At 37.6% G+C, this 16,970-nt stretch overlaps 1 protein-coding gene across 1 annotated transcript in view; it reads left to right on the top strand.

The window, feature by feature from the left end:
• The first annotated feature begins 646 nt into the window (after positions 1-646).
• Positions 647-16,970, top strand: part of IL13RA2 (interleukin 13 receptor subunit alpha 2) — a 51,898-nt gene continuing 35,574 nt past the window's right edge. Inside the window, exons 1-2 of the mRNA XM_081221986.1 lie at positions 647-724; positions 1,161-1,212. The gene's annotated coding sequence lies outside the window, so the exon portion shown is untranslated. The remainder of the gene's footprint in view (positions 725-1,160; positions 1,213-16,970) is intronic.

Here is a 16,970-nt window from a genome sequence, read left to right on the forward strand (position 1 = left end):
TTTGTTTCCTGAGAAGTACCACAAATAATTTCTTGGCTTCTGGACAGGATACCACAAAGCTAAAACTGCACTTCTCTTATTTTGTGAGCTTGAATTAGGACTTTTACATTTTTTTAATTTATATTTTTTTGCACTGTGGTTATACGGCTATATTTTGGATAATCTGGGTGATTGCTTAATATTATTCTGGCAGATAAAATCTTAGGTAAGGAGCAGATACTATAGACCCCATGTAAATTCTAAATACATTCTAAAGAGTTTTAGAGTGTAAAACATAAAATAAGAAGCTCAAATCTAGGCAGGCCTTACCGGAATTCTGAAGCAAGGCATTTACCTAGAGAAACAGAAAATAGGTCACGGAACATAAGAGATGTGCTCTGAGGGGAATGTTGAAAGAACAGTATTCATCAACCCAAAGAAGAGAAGCCTGAGGGATAATTTAATAATTTTCTTAAAATATCAATGACTCAGATGCAGAGGATAGTCAATAGTCTCTTTATTCTTAGATGATTAAATAAACTTAAGAAAGGGCATGGGAGATTTTTGTTAGACCCTTAAGGAGGAATCTTGATTGTGAAACACTGGAAATGGATCCTGAGGAAAGTAATGGAATCTTCTCTCTAAAGAGGTTTATAAATAGGAGAAAGTCTCATTTGTCTATGATGGTTTGAATGTAGCAGCAAGACCTAGCGACCCTAAGGATTCTTCTGTAGTACTACGTTTGGTACACCAGCTCTTTTGGAATCATGTTGTCTTTATATAATGTTGGAGTGGGCTGGAATGATTTGCATTTAAACTATTGGTTAAGTGATATTTAAAAAAAAATCTTCTGTAAACAAATTATAATCTTTAGTAGTTTCCTCTCATTTCAAAACATAATGATAGTCTGAGTAATATCTCAGTATGTTTCTTTACCATATCAGTAATAATTATTTCACTGGTGATGATTAGTATAAATATTACCCATTCTTCTTGGAAGGAGGGAAAATAATGTGAACTGTGCCAGTCCACACAAGTTCTGTTACCTTAAGCATTTTGTAAAAGCAAACAGTATTTATTTGAATAATTTCCTTTCCACAGATATCATCGAGGTTACCACATTTAATATGTTTTTTCATTTAAGTTCGTTTGCTTTTAACCCATATTATCTTCTTACACAGGCCTTGTAGAGACAGTTCACAAGAAGTGACTGGGTCTCACACATTTGGAAAGGTAAGTTTTAATTTTCTTAAAATTTATAATAAAATTGTGTAAAATAAATGTATTTGTAATAAAGCAAATTTTATTTTAAAGTATTTTTGGAGACTAATTAGAGCTGGATATGACTTTGTAGGTCATCAAGCTTATTTTACTGTTGAAGAAATTGAGGTCCTGAGAAAATGAAATTTGCATCCAATGTAACAGTGGTAGAATTATGGCCAAAACTCATGTCCCCTAATTCAGTCTAGTGCTCTTAATACACATCACTAAATCTGTCTCTATTTTGATGGTTATTTGTCTGGTGAGGTGCCATGGGTATGTGTATGTCTGTGAGGGATAAGAATCTGTTGGTCCATAGAAGTGTGACAGGCATATGAGAGAGAGATGACTCAGAAGAGCATGTTCTTTAAGATCGAGGGACACAAGAAGGGTACCATGGCAGAGGGAGATTCATACAGAAGATATTTCTTATGACTTTAGAGATGATCTTTTTCTTTTGGGACTCTTCTAGAATAAGGGGTGAGGAGGAGAAGGGAGAGATACTAATTTACCATGCTTGGAAATTTTTTTAAAAAGGTTGATATCAGTTGATATCATGGGAATTTGACTCATATTAAATATCATAGATGATAGTTAAGAAATTAAATGTGGCATATACTGGCCACAACAAATCCCACCGAACCTTATGAAAAAAAATGTTCACAGCTGTTTAATTTTTTTCTAAGGAGTCCATAGTAAGCAGCATCTATGTAGCTTGGAATTAGAGTCTGTCTGTGTCATTAAGTATTTGGATGACATAGCAAATGACAATTGTCAAACAATGTGGCATTCTAAAAGACTCATGGTAATGTGGAAGGCTAATGTCACTGATACATTAAATGAAGGAAAAAGAAGATAGTCCAAATTTACACACAGTCAGGCTACCTTGTCCTAAATAAAAACTCTGTTGCTGGACCCATCTCAAGTTCTCCCCCCCTGGACAACTCAAGTCCTCCTTCATATTTTTCTTGTGGGGCCAGAGAGGGTGGGCCAGAGGGAAGATAGGAATACTTTCAATACTCCAAATAGAAGATAGTGAGACCTCCTATTTATCATTTAAAACTCCACTTAGACATCATCCCCTCGCTGAAACCCGTAGCCTGGATTTCCATAGGCCCACAAGGAAAAAATGCTTCTCTCTATCATAGTATTTAGTAGACTGCATCATATTTGTCTTTACACCTGTCTACCTCCCTGGACTAGACTGTGAGCTTCTTGAGGGAAGAAAATATATTTTTATGCCTTTCCCCTAATTTAGGTTTTCCAAGCTTTAGGAAGAAGTGGAAATGATAACTGCTTTTCTACACTGGCTTCCTTAACAATCCTTTATTCTATCTTCTGGGTCTCTGAGATTCTGCAGCCCACTCTGGCATATGGAACTGATAAACTAGGGAAGGAATCTGGTCATTGTTATTTAATGTTTGAGAACTTATAATTATCTGTGGATGTTATATCCTGAGACACTCTGCTGCATTTTCTCCAAAGGAGGGGCCTCTTTTGTATCAATAATGGAACTTTAAGGATTTCTGTTAAGCATTTACAGAAAATTGTTCCTCTTACTTAAAAAAAATGCAAGAGGCTTAGGCATAGTTGCCAAGTGTGGGAATGAGGTCTTTGATGGCTTAGCAATTCTTGCTTTCCCATCTCCTTCCCTTTTGATATTTTCTCATTATGTTTATCCTCCCTCTTCTAGGATTTTTTGTTTCATTCATACATGCATCCATGTATTCATACCTTCATTCCTTACAGATCACTAAAATGTAGCAGTCCTAGTCTTTGTACTTTGCAAAATACTCAAGATAAGAATTAGTCATACTGTGCAAATGTGAAAGATTAACACCTACCTGCTTCTTTCCCATACAGACCTCTTGAGTACTTTATGTGAATATCAATTCATGCTTTAGAGAAAATAATTCCTGCTTTGAGAGTTTATCACAGAGGCGTTATGCCAAATTGGGACTTGTAACCCCAGTAGGTGGCAAGGGGTAAATCTTGACAAGTAAATGGACAGATGGAGCTTTATTTTATTCAACCCCTGCCCAATCTTCTGATTAAAATCTTCTATCACCTAATTCACACATAGGCTTACTGTGCGCCAGGCACATAGCAGATGCTTTACACACATTCATTTAATTCTCACTGCAATCCTGTGAAGTAAGCCCTTTTAAAGATGAGGAAAGTGAGGCATGGAGATGTTTAGTACATTCTCTAGGGTCACGCAACTAGTAAATAATGGTGCTGAGATTCAAACCCAGGCAATATGACTCCAGATTTAATGTTCTTAGACACTATACTAAGATCTGAAACTTTTATGATTAATTTAGTATGTATATCTGCATTTCTCTTAGCTATTCTGTGTCTCCTTCTAAATGTGTGTCACATATATATGCTAGAGAACAGCTCAGAACCAAGGAAAATGGTATGTAACTTTGCTCTCAACATTTAAACACAGCACACAGGGATTAATGGGGAATATACCAGAAAGATCAGTTGAAACTAGTAGTAACAGAAAATCAGTGCAACAATTTGGTGACACAGAATGAAGGAAGATTTTTTAAAAAAATTATTTTTCACAGCTTAGTGAGGTATAATTGATATGCAAAGAACTGTACATATTTAATGTGTACAATTTGATGAGTTTGGAGGATTTTTCTTTTTGGTTTTTTTTTGGGGGGGTTGGTTTTTTTTTTTTTTTTTTTTTTTTTTTTTTTGCGGTACACGGGCCTCTCACTGCTGTGGCCTCTCCCGCTGTGGAGCACAGGCTCCGGATGCGCAGGCTCAGCAGCCATGGCTCACGGGCCCAGCCACTCCGCAGCATGTGGGATCTTCCCGGACCAGGGCACGAACCCGTGTCCCCTGCATTGGCAGGCGGACTCTCAACCACTGCGCCACCAGGGAAGCCCTGGAGGATTTTTTTTAAAGATGTCTTTTGGGTCCTGAAATTATGAGTCTTTGAACAACTTTCTCTTCAGGGAAATTTTCATTTATTGCCCCTTAGTTGTCACATGAGCACAAAAATGTTTAATGGGTCTTCAAACTTGAATAGAAAAGAAAGGAAATGAGGGGTTTAAAAGTAAGGAAGTTTCATATTTTAATGCAGTAATGCCACCAGCCAGGCAAGGAAAAGTTCTAGAAAAGAGCTTTGTAAGAACGAGTCTTATAAAGTGAATAAAAGACTGTGTGGCTTTTAGAAACTTAGTGATTAGCACTGTGGTGTTAATATTGCTGAAACTTTGACTATTTAAAATAGAAGAAGTTAAAAGAAAGATGTCTGAATTAGTTCTAACCTGTTACCATGTGAGATAATATACTTTTGTACTTGAGAATAAAGGACAGAAAGATTAAAACCAATGAACACCATTTAGTTTATCTAGTGATGTTTGATAATTGTTCCAATCAGCAAATGTTCATCTTTTTTTAACGGTGTGGTAATTCTCTAGAGTTCCTAATTTTCTAGTTTTAGAATGACCCATGCCTCAACCTGCTACACAATCCAAATGGTCACCGGACAATCTCATTCTCAGTCTCAGAGCTTTAAGGACCATGTATATATCATTAACTCTCAAATGTTATCTCTAGTACTGAACTCTCTGCTACGCTCCAGATTTGTGTATCCAACTGTCTACTCTGTATCTTCACTTGGAAGTTTAATGAGCATCTCAAACTTATCATGTCCAAAATTGAATTCTTTATTCCCACACCAAGCCCGCTCCTCCCCCACTGTGCCTCCTTTCAATAAATGGCATCACCATTTACCTAGTTGCTTAGATTAGAATCCTTGGTGTCATTTTAGATTACCCTCTCTCTCACATACCCTACATCTAATCCTTTAGAAAATCACATCAGCCCTACCTTCAAAATATATTCAGAATATGGCGCTCCCCACCATCATAATGCAAGCTGCCATCATCTCTTGGCTAGAAAATTACAAAAGTTTCTCGGATAGAAAACTGTTTCCTTTTCCAGTTTATTGTCTACTCAGCAGCTGGAGTTATCTATAAGCTATAACTAATTTCATATACTCCCTAATCAAAACCTTCCAATGGCTCCCCATCTCACTCAGAACAAAAGCCAAAGTCTAAAATGGCCTGGAAGGCACCACACAAACTGCCCCCTCTGTCTACCTCTCTGACCTTTCCTCTTCTTACTTTCTTCCTTGCTTACTCTGCTCCGGCAACACAGGCTTCCTTGTCACAACCTACACAGTCCCTCGTCAGGGCCATTGCACTTGCTATTCCATTTGCCTGAAACACTCTCTACTCAGTTATCTTCATGACTCCCTCCATCCTTTTATTCAGATCCTTCCTCAGAGAGGCCTTGCTGATCATCCTCTCGAAAACAGCCTTGTTTCCTCACTCCACCCATTACTATTTAACCTCTTACCCTGCCTCTTTTTTTTATGGCATTTATCATTACCTAACATATTTTTTTTGCTTGCTTGTTTGTTTATGATCTATCCCCACCACTGGAATGTAAGTTCAGTGAGGGCAGGAATTTGTTCATTCATTGCTGTATCCTGCTTACCTAGCACAGAACTCAATGTTTGTCAAATAAATGACTGAATGAATGAATGAATGACGGTAACCTAGGGAGAAAGTAGGTCATAGTCTGAGGAAAGAAATAAAACATTTCTTTAAAGATATGCTGCCAATCTAAAATATAATTCACAAATATTAGTGTAAAGTATCCAGCTGTTCTCTTTTCGGGTGATACAGCCACTTTGAAGTCAAATGTTAATATGCAATAAATATGATCCATAAAATCTGTGGTTTTCTTCTAAATTAAATGCAAAGATTAATAGATGAGATAGTTTTGAAACCCGGTTTAGGAACTGTTTAAGCATTTTAAAACCCGTATGCCACTATTAGAATGACAACTTGAGAAAATTAATGTGTATTGTTGATCTTTATTTTTCCTAAAATTACGCTGGGCCCTGGCTGATTAGGAATTTTCTGCTGGTTGTCCGGCCTCCAGCTGGGACTTAACTTCCTAATTTTATTAAGGCTCAATACAAGGACACACATGTGTATACTCTGGCTTCCTGTTAGTAGTTCATTAACAAGTTCATTATATGTTTGTTCCTGTCTCAGCATTATCAAGACAAATAGGGAAAGATCATGATGTTATGGTAAAATTCTATATGATTGTTTCTCTGAACTCTTTTGATGGAAAACTGTTTATTTTATAATACATTTAGATGTTAAAGGGGATAAGTGGGACAGTTGTAACTTGTATTCTCAGAAAAAAAATTCGGCAGAACAGACTCATCTGGAGAATAGCCTAGTCTGTTTTAATGAATTTATGGAAAAAAAGGCTTTTACCACGTTTCATCAATTATTTTCAAAGGATTCAAATAAACTAAGGAGTATTGAATACTAAATAGCAGTGTGATATAGTGGAAACTGATTCTTATATAGGCTGCTACTAACTAAATGACCTTGATTAGGTCATCGCTGCATTCAAGGCTTTGGTTTACTTGGCTGTAAAAAGAGGGTGTTAGACTAGGATTTTTAGATTTGTTTCAGCATTTAAGCAGTATCTGTGAACATGATGCTTTCTTACCTTTGAAAGTAGGAATATCAGTTTTCATGATATGATTAATAAAAATTTTATCTTGATAATTGTTGAATCTAGATAATGGGTACATGCAGTTTCATTATACTATTTCTACTTTTATATATCTGAATATTCTTAAACAATAGCAAACTTAGAAATATAACTGATGAATAAAATGCTTGATAGCAGATAATATATTATGTTCAAACTGATCTTGTGAAGTCTATTTCATGTCTATGCTGTTTTTTTCCAGTGTCGTCTGAAACATTTATATAAAATAGCAGTTCCTCTTATGATCATTCCAGGGCAGTTTTCTTCAGTTTTTAGGGAACTGCGCCAAGGTTCACGACCAGATTAAAAATATCCCCATGTACAGATTTTCAAGGTGAAAGTATTCCTTGATCAGAAAACTAACAAAAGTTTCTTACAAGCATCATATAATTTATATTGATTTGGCAACTCACAACATGAACTTTAGATTGGCTTAATTATCTGTACTTCATTCTTAAACCCAGGCTAATTTTTCCCCTCACCACCCTACACATTGCCAGGTCATTTCTGGAAGATAATATGGCAGACTACATTGCAGCTGAGAAATCCTGGGTTTAAATCCCTATTTCAACCATTTCCTAAATGTGAGACCTTGGGAAAGCTTTTAAACTTCTCTGAGCCTCAGTTATCTTTTCTATAAAATGGGAATGTCAATAGTAGTATCTACATCATGGAGTTATTGTGAGGAATAAGGAACATGGGTAATCATTAAACACACTGCCTGACAAGCAGTTTAAACCAACATCATGAGCCTATTCTGTCATTATTATTTTTGTCACTTAGTTGTTTGCATTATTAGAATAAAGCTATGTGTGGAGAAATTTTTTTAAAAAGGGAGAAAATATGGCTGTTTTGGTTACCTTCACTAGAAGCATTCAGTACATGTTTATTGAACATCTGCTGTACTCTAGGAACTGGATTTATAGAGGCAAGTAAGGCACACTTCCTGCTCTTAAGGAAATCACATACTAAGGGGAAAAACTGACATGTGAAAGCTGAGAGTCAGGGCTGAACTTAAAGGAGTGACAGAGTAGGCAGTTGTTGGCATGCTGAGATTTAAAGGGAGCTAAAACCAAAATATAACCAAAGCCAGAAACCTCTGGCCTATCGCTACATCTGAATTACCATTAGCATATTTTTCTTTGGAGTTTATACATTCTTTGATTTTTGGATTCCATGTGCAAATGCCTTTGGGAAGAGTAACACATTAAGTAATATCAATTGCATCTTTAAAAAAATTGAAGTATAGTTGATTTACAGTATTGTGTTAGTTTCAGATGTACCACATAGTGATTCTTTTTTAATATTTTTTTGCAAATTATATCTCATTATAGGTTATTACAAGATAATGGCTATAATTCCCTGTGCTATACAGTAAATCCTTGTTGCTTATCTATTTTATGTATAGTAGTTTGTATCTGTTAATCCCATACCCCGAATTTCTCCCTCCCTCCCTCCCTCCCTCCCTCCCTCTCCCTTTTGGTAACCATAAATTTGTTTTCTACATCTGTGAGCCTGTTTCTGTTTTGTACATGGATTCATTTGTATTATTTTCTAGATTCCATGTATAGTGATTTCATATAATATTTGTCTTTTCTCTGTCTGACTTATTTCACTAAGCATAATATTCTCTAGGTTCATCCACGTTTCTGCAAATGGCAATACTTCATTCTTTTTTATGGCTGAGTAATATTCTATATATACCACGTCTTCTTAAGCTAAGCATTTGATGATGGGCACTTGGCTTGCTTCCATGTCTTGGCTATTGTAAATAGTGCTGCTATGAGCTCAATTGCACTTTTATGAAGATTTATTTCTATGTTATTTAGAGTACAGAAAAAATTGCTATAATCAAGACACATCAAAATATTATGGCTCAAGCAACAGACCAAAAGTGGGCAGGCAGCACTGCTGCAGGAGGTCATCCAAGGCCCAGGGTCCTTCTGCCTGTTGCTTTGCTATCTCCTAGTATGGTGACTTTCTCTATGTGGTCAAATTGGCTCCCATTATCATGTCTGTGCTATAGACTACTGGTTGAGTGAGGAGAGAGAAAGAAGAGGACAAGAGTTTTTTTTTGTCAAAACATGATCCAAAGGTTGCACACATTGCTGCTGCTTGCATATCATTGTCTAAATTTCTGTCACATCTTCTGCAAAGGAGTCTGGAAAATATAGTCTCTGGCTGGGAGGCCATGTACACAGCTAAAGTTCATAAGGTTCTGTTACTAACAGGAAGAATAGGAGAATGGATACTGGGAAACAATTAGAGTCTTTGCCACAGTTTATCAGACAACTTTATCTTGATAAGCTTCCTGAAAGACCTAGGCCTTTCCAAATAGGGGGGTTGTATGAGTCATAAATGGTTAAAAAGACGGTTGACTACCAAACGTAAGGTAGATAGATAGAGGGAAGCAGCCGCAGAGCACAGGGAGATCAGCTCGGTGACCGCCTGGAGGGGTGGGATGGGGAGGGTGGGAGGGAGGGAGACACAAGAGGGAAGGGATATGGAACAGATGTATATGTATGACTGATTCACTTTGTTATAAAGCAGAAACTAATAAAAAAAACTATACTTCAATATAAAATAAAAATTAAATTAAAAAAAGAAAAAAAAAAGACGGTTGACTTGTCTGTGGTGTTTTCTGACATCAACCAATTATTCAGTCTCAGATTTTCTAACACCAACTGGGTATCCTACCATTCAATTCAATTCTGACACTATCTGTAGTTAGCAAAGACCCCACAGGTTAAGAGGTCAGTCCATCAAGACTGTCCCCACTTCAGATGCCAGTCAAAAGCCCCAGTACTTCTGACCAACTAGCTATAAATTCAGGAAGTCATAATGACTCATTTCAGGTTTGATAGTTCACTAGAATGACTCAAGGAACTCGGGAAAACACTTTATTTGCTATTAATGGTTTATTATAAGAGCAGCCAAATGGGAGAAATGTATAGGGCAAGGTATTGGTGGGGATGAGGGTACCACAGCTCATGGAGCTTTTATTCTCTCTCCAGGCATGTCAACTTCCTAGTACCTTAATGTGCTCACCAACCTGGAAGCTCTCCACACCCAGTTGTTTAGGGGTTTTTATAGAAGTCTCATTAGTAAGGCATAATTGATTAAATCTTTAGTGATTGAACTCAACTTTCAGCCCCTCTCACCTTCCAGGAGCTCAGGGGGTGGGCATGATAGTTCCAACCTCTAATCTCAAGGTTGGTTTCTCTGGCAACCAGCCCTTATCCTGAGCGAAGTGGAGACTCACCAATCATCACCTCATTAGCATAAACTCAAGTTTGGCTGAAAGGAGCTCATTACGAATAACAAAAGACACTCCATTAACTCAGGAGATTCCAAGGGTTTTAGGAGCTTTGTGCCAGGAACTGGGGACAAAGGACCAAATATATCAGGAGCAGCAGTTCCCCCCACCCAAGCCATCTCTTCCTAAAGATACTCACCTTTTTTACCACAATGCACATAGAATGAGTTGTTCTTTCCTCTGAGCTTCCTTAGCTACCAATGATTCTATCATAGTATAATGTTCTTATCACACAGTACTATAATTATCAATAGTTTCTAGTTTCTATCCCTCTAACTAGAATGTGAGCTACATGAGGTAGTATCTAGCTCACATTTGTACCCCCAGCATCTAGCAAGGTGCTTGACACATCATTGCTCTGTGAACCGTTAAATGAACATGAGAGGATAGAAAGCAGAGACTGGCACTGCTGACTTTTGGCAGTCCGTGTGTCTGTGTTTAAGTGTGTTTGGTGTTAATCTGGGGACTAGATCATGATGTTGCTAACTGTATTTCCCAGCTCATTTGGATTTCCTGAGAATCTCAGCTCTGGTATCCTGCTGTTGAATCTGTGGTAGTCTGTAGGGGAACTCAGAGTTCATAAATTAGCTGGTTTCAGAGTATTAAAAACTGGATTTGGGGGAACACAGGCAGTCTAGATGCCCTTTGTCTTACAGAGCATGTTCTTTATAGGACACTGCTTTTCTGTATACATGTCAACTATACCAAATAACTTTTCAAGTCAGTTTTCCGGGGTGTTATGATTTTTGAAAAATCCCCACAGAGCCTAAGAAGTTTAACATTTGCCCGAAAGTTTAAAAACTGTTCTCAAATTCAGAGAATTTTTTTTAAGAATGGGGTGTCTCTGGGGGCTTCCCTGGTGGCGCAGTGGTTGAGAGTCCGCCTGCTGATGCAGGGGACACTGGTTCGTGCCCCGGTCTGGGAAGATCCCACATGCCACGGAGCGGCTGGGCCCGTGAGTCATGGCCGCTGAGCCTGCGCGTCCGGAGCCTGTGCTCTGCAACGGGAGAGGCCGCAAGAGTGAGAGGCCTGCGTACCGCAAAAAAAAAAAAAAAAAAAAAAAAAAAAAAAAAGAATGGGGTGTCTCTGTGTGTGTGTGTGTGTGCGCATATATAAACTAGAATTTTAGTTATTTTTTAAATCTTTATTTTTCTTGTTCATGCTAGTTTGATGTCTTTTAGCATTACAAAGGAAATAACACTTTGGGGTATTAAATAATGCCTTTGCTGATTGCCTCACTTGAACAGCAGTTCAGGAATACCCATTTCCTGTTTTGATGGTCAACAGAATGGGAGTTACAGAGCTTTACACAATGAAAGAGATATCGTGATCCCTGCCAGTAAGCTATTTTAGCTGCTGAGGTATCAGGAAGAATCCCAGCAGTAGCTCTGTAGGAAGAGCACTGGACTATGTGTCAGGTCTACCTAGGTTTTATTTCTCTTGAATTTTTGACTTCTGGAAGTTATTTAACCTACTGAAACTTGAGTGATATCCATTTATAAAACTGAAATATTATCTACTTAGCTATCAGTGGGATAATGGATAAAATTAAGTAATATATATGTTCCTGCTAAAGAGCTCAGAGATAGTACTTGTCTACCCTAGGCCCATCAGCTTCACTTCATGGTGTCAGCCTAAGAAGTCTCAGTTCTGATATACCCCTGGCCCAATGAGAACCATTTTCTTTTAGCAGGTAGAAGTCTGGAAATAACCTAGTGTATGCTATGCCTCTGGAATTGATTTGGGCCCCTGGGAAACTTTGTAAGCATCAGGCTTTAGCATTTATCTCTTACCCCACCATCTGCTACTGGCTGTTTAATTGGACTTTGGTTCCAATCTGGAAGCTCAATTCTTTTTCCGTGTCTCTGTTGAAATTGGGATCCAGACCTAAATCTTTTGCCTAATTTCTGCTGGCCCCTTTCCAGGGACTGACAGTTGACTGCTTGCAGAATCATTTGTATCATCTTTCCTGATTCTCTCAGAAGAATGACTTGACCCTAATTGTCCTTAGGAACTTCCCCACTCTGAGGCTTTGATGTACCTCTTCATTTCATGTCCCTTGGGTGAAATGAAGGGACATGACCCTGGCCTGCATCAAATGTGGGTTTATACACTTTTTTTGGTGTAGACCAGCTTCCAGCTATGGGGGCACCATTCCAACTAGTCTTATCCCACCTCCTTTCTCTACACCAATCAGGCTTACTCCCAGATTCTCTCTTAGGAGTTGCAACATGCCTTGTATCTGTGTCAGAGTAATGAGTGCTAAGGTATAAGCATACAGGTATCACTGGCAACTTCTAACGATGTCACTAGAAAGCCATCAAATAGGACTTTTAGTATATTAAAATGAGTTGTCTTTTTAGTGTCTTTCTCTTCACACCAAGGAGCAAAGCTAAGCCTATGCTTTCACTGAGGCTTCAAATCAAAGTTGAAGTTCAAATCTAATCAACTTTAACATCTGAGGCATGGTGCATTATTGTTTCCAACAGCATTTTATTAACTTTACAGTCAGCCCTCCATATCTGTGTGTTCTGCATCCACAGATAAGGAGGGCCAACTGTACTACACCACTTTATATAAGGGACTTGAGCATCCATGGATTTTGGTATCCGTGTGGGGATCCTGGAACTAATCTCCTGTGGGTACCACGGGATGACTGTATTTAATTTATGGTTTGCATGTCTACAGATAAATGTGCTGTATTATTCCAAGGTATTATGATGCTTCTATTTCTTTGAATTGTACCTCTCCATTATACTACTATAAAGTATAGTATAATAAAATATTTGCAAGGGCCAGAAAATTTGGGGGAAATAGGAAGCTTGAAGAAAACTTCCTGGAGAGTTGTTTTTTGTTTTTTCTTTTTTTAAATAGAAGAAAGTAAATGAGTTAATTGGAATTGTAGTCACAGGGAAAGGAAAGAAGATTTTGAATCTAGATCTCCTTTTTCTTACCATCATGTCAGCAAATTCTGATTATAAGTTTCCTCGCATAGGCCTGATAAGTAATTTCTGACAAAAATGACTGTGAAAGAGGCAAACTAGCTGACATCTGAAAAGCAGATACCAAACTCCCTAAACAATTCTCAGTTTCTTTCCACTTTCCAACTTCAATTTAGGGGGAAGCATTAACTATGCAAAAGAACACAGAAAGAAAAAAATATCTTAGGTAAAACATAAAGTTAGTAATGGAGTGAAGACTGTAATCCATGATCCCCTCTTTATTCAGACTCTTTGATTTTTATTTGTTTATTCATATATTTAGTGTAAAATATATCTTTGGTATTTGAGAGAAACTATCAACTCTGAACCTGTGTTCCAAAGCAAGGAAGATAGTTTTTATCCATTGGAATATTAGATGGTATATAGACTGAGATCCAATCTCAATTCATCCCTATTTCAGAATAAATCACTGATGTCACTTCATCTACTTTAGAAAAGCATCAGATGTATCCTGGCTTCTTATAGTTTTGCATGGTTCCTGGTCATGGAGATAAAATCAGGGGTGGATTAAAAACTCTGTGGAGACTTGAAAGATGAGGGATGATTTGGTGTTGATCTGAGTTTCTTAATTTAATTTTATCTGGGCTGAAATAAAATCTTGTTTGTTTATGTAAAGAACTATTTGATAAACTTTCAATGGGAGAAAATATACATGACACTTAATGAATTTTAATTATAACACTGAGGATTTTAGAAATCAGGGAAACCTTAGCCATCATCTAGTTCTAATGCTAATTTTACATATGAGAAACTGACCATTTCTTAGGGAAAATACAGAGGCAATTTTTGCTTGGAACTGAAAGTTAGACTAGATGACTTCTGAGGTTACATTCAATATATTTTTTGAAACTGAGGCCCAAAGAAGTTAAGGAAGTCGCCCAAGGTCACCTAGTTGATTGTGGAAAGGAGAGCCTAGAGTTGAACCCAGGCTTCTGGATTCCTTGTCCACTTATGAATCTCTTCGTACTTAAAGATATTTGAAACTCAACACAGTGAGTTTATAGTCCTGGCATAGTCCTATCAATCACATACTTACCTTTGGATTATCTTTTAACTCCCAGTGTGGTGAGTCACATAGTAAAATAACATTAGCATACTGAAATGCTGTATCAGGAACTAATTAAAAGGGAAAGAAAATCACTCAGATGAACTTCATGATTTCCTCTGAGTCTTTTGACAAATGTAACCTTGAATGCTGAACTGCTTTGAATGCACATTTTCTCATGACAGTACATTTGGTGGATAAAGCAGAGCTCCTCCTACATAAAGACTTCAGTTCTAAGGTCATTTAAAATCCACTAAGCTAAGAAGCTGTTCAATGAGCAGATGTCAGTGATATTGCAGAAGAATTTGATTATAACTGGACACATTATTCACTTATAGTAAGTCTGGAACTTAAATTTGGGGGAGGGAGAGAGGGGATTAGAGGTAAATTGTTTTGAATAATTATTTGTTTCACTTTCTTCACCTCTTTTTAAATGGGTTCATAAGTCTCTTTAGTGGCAAAAATTGTTTGACTTGACATAATGTTAATTTGGGGAAATAATGTAATTTTTTGCATGAAGCTAATTAATAGGTGCTGGTTAATCAGTATAAATAACACTAGTGATTTTAATTTTTATTGTTGTTTTCTTATTAGCCTTTACTTTCTATACAAATCATACCTCTTATAAGCAAACCTGGTCCTTTAGAAATGGTAAGAATAGTTGCGTTTTAGAGTTAAGAGGTTTTCTGAGATTGTTTTCTAGGTGATTTTTTTTCTATAAGTGAGAATCTTCCACTTTGCCATAACTTTTCTCTCTTAAGCTCAGAAATAACCATAGAGCTCCTCCAAAATGAATGATTTAATTTACCTTTATATGATATTTTGATTTAATTTATGGAACATGCATACCTGTATATATGGTGATTTCATTTATTTGAATATTATGGTTACATATATAGTAGGTTATTAAAATAAAAATTACAATTTTCACTGCTTTTGCTCTGAAATGAACTAACATTTTATACATTTGATGCTTATTTTCCTTTGAAAGAATCCATAATTAAGGTTTAAATCTGACCATCACTTTTATACATTGCACTCATTTTGGATGCTTCCAGGTTAGCTTTCTTTTTTTAATATGTAAAAAGATATATAAAACCAGAACATGAATATAGGGCATTTATCAGCTGTTTTTGGTTAAAATTTTATTAATGTCTAGAATTTTTAGAGCGTTCAAGACTTAATTGCATAGATTTATTATTATTAAGTAATAAACTAAGGACTAAGAGATCAGGGTTTTAGTTCTAGATCTTTCCCATATAGTCCTGTGACCTTAGGATGGACATCCTACCCCCTCTCCATCTTTATTTCTTCATCTGTAGAGTGAGCCAGCTGTCCTGACTCTGCCTAATGTTGTGAAAGGCAGTAGAAATGTTAAAAATGATTATTTAAACAATAGGATTAAACAAAGGAGAGACAGAACAACTATTGGATTCTTCTTATTATTTTTTTAATGCTAAGATCTTACCTGTAAATGAAAAGCTGCTTTCAGGGTATTTTTTTGAAAATCGGAGAAATATCACCTGTATTTTTCTGCAACTTGGAGGAGTGGGGGTGGGGTAGGTTGCTGGTTCCTTTTGATGTATTTTTCAGAGTGTCTTCAAAGAATTAATAGGAGGTGACTCCTGGATATGGGAGAAGCTGAAGGCAGCTAATAACAATTGAGTTATTATGGCCACTATGCTGCAGACATTTTATGTGAACTATCCCAGGGCTCCCCAACCTCTGGGCCATGGACCAGTACCCGTCTGTGGCCTGTTAGGAACCGGGCCGCACAGCAGGAGGTGAGCGGTGGGTGAGTGAGCAAAGCTTCATCTGTATTTACAGCTGCTCCCCATAGCTTGCGTTATGGCCTGAGCTCCGCCTCCTATCAGCATTATGGTGAGTTGTATAATTATTTCATTATATATTACAATGTAATAATAGTAGAAATAAAGTGCACAATAAATGTAAAGCACTTGAACCATCCCCAAACCATACCCCCTCCTGCCGCACCCCCCCTCCCCAGTCCATGGAAAAATTGTCTTCCAGGAAACTGGTCCCTGGTGCCAAAAAGGTTGGGGACCACTGCACTATCCCATTTAATTATTTCCTAAGCCCCAAGTATTACTGCCTTCTTTTTTTTTTTTTTTTCTTTTTTTTGCGGTACGCGGACCTCTCACTGTTGCGGCCTCTCCCGCTGTGGAGCACAGGCTCCGGATGCACAGGCTCAGCGGCCATGGCTCATGGGCCTAGCTGCTCCACGGCATGTGGGATCCTCCCGGACCGGGGCACAAACCCGTGTCCCCTGCATCGGCAGGCGGACTCTCAACCACTGCGCCACCAGGGGAGCCCCTGCCTTCATTTTATAGATAAGAAAAATTAAGTGCAGAGAGCTGAAGTGTCTTCTTTAGATCTGTGTGGTTTCAGTATCTGGGCTCTTTCCATTATTCCATGCTGCTCCAAGAGTCTCATGGGGCAATACTGAGAAGATTTGGAATTATGTCTTCCATTCTCTGTGGGATCAAGACTTATACTGGGGAGATGGATAACGTGGAGTCACAGAGTAGGTAGGCAGGTGCCTACATGATATGATTTGGGAAGCAGTTGACAGGCCTGCCTACAAGTATCATCTTCATTGGCTTGTCACATTCACTTTCCCTGAGATTTTACCACTAAAATGATTACTTTGCTTGTTTTGTTTTTCTTTGCCAGTGGGGAGGTTGTGAGGATTTTCAAATGCACATACCCCTAGGAGAGTTCATGTATTAAATCTTTTATC

Source organism: Mesoplodon bidens (assembly GCF_964165515.1).
Source record: "Mesoplodon bidens genome assembly, chromosome: X".
Taxonomy (NCBI): domain Eukaryota; kingdom Metazoa; phylum Chordata; class Mammalia; order Artiodactyla; family Ziphiidae; genus Mesoplodon; species Mesoplodon bidens.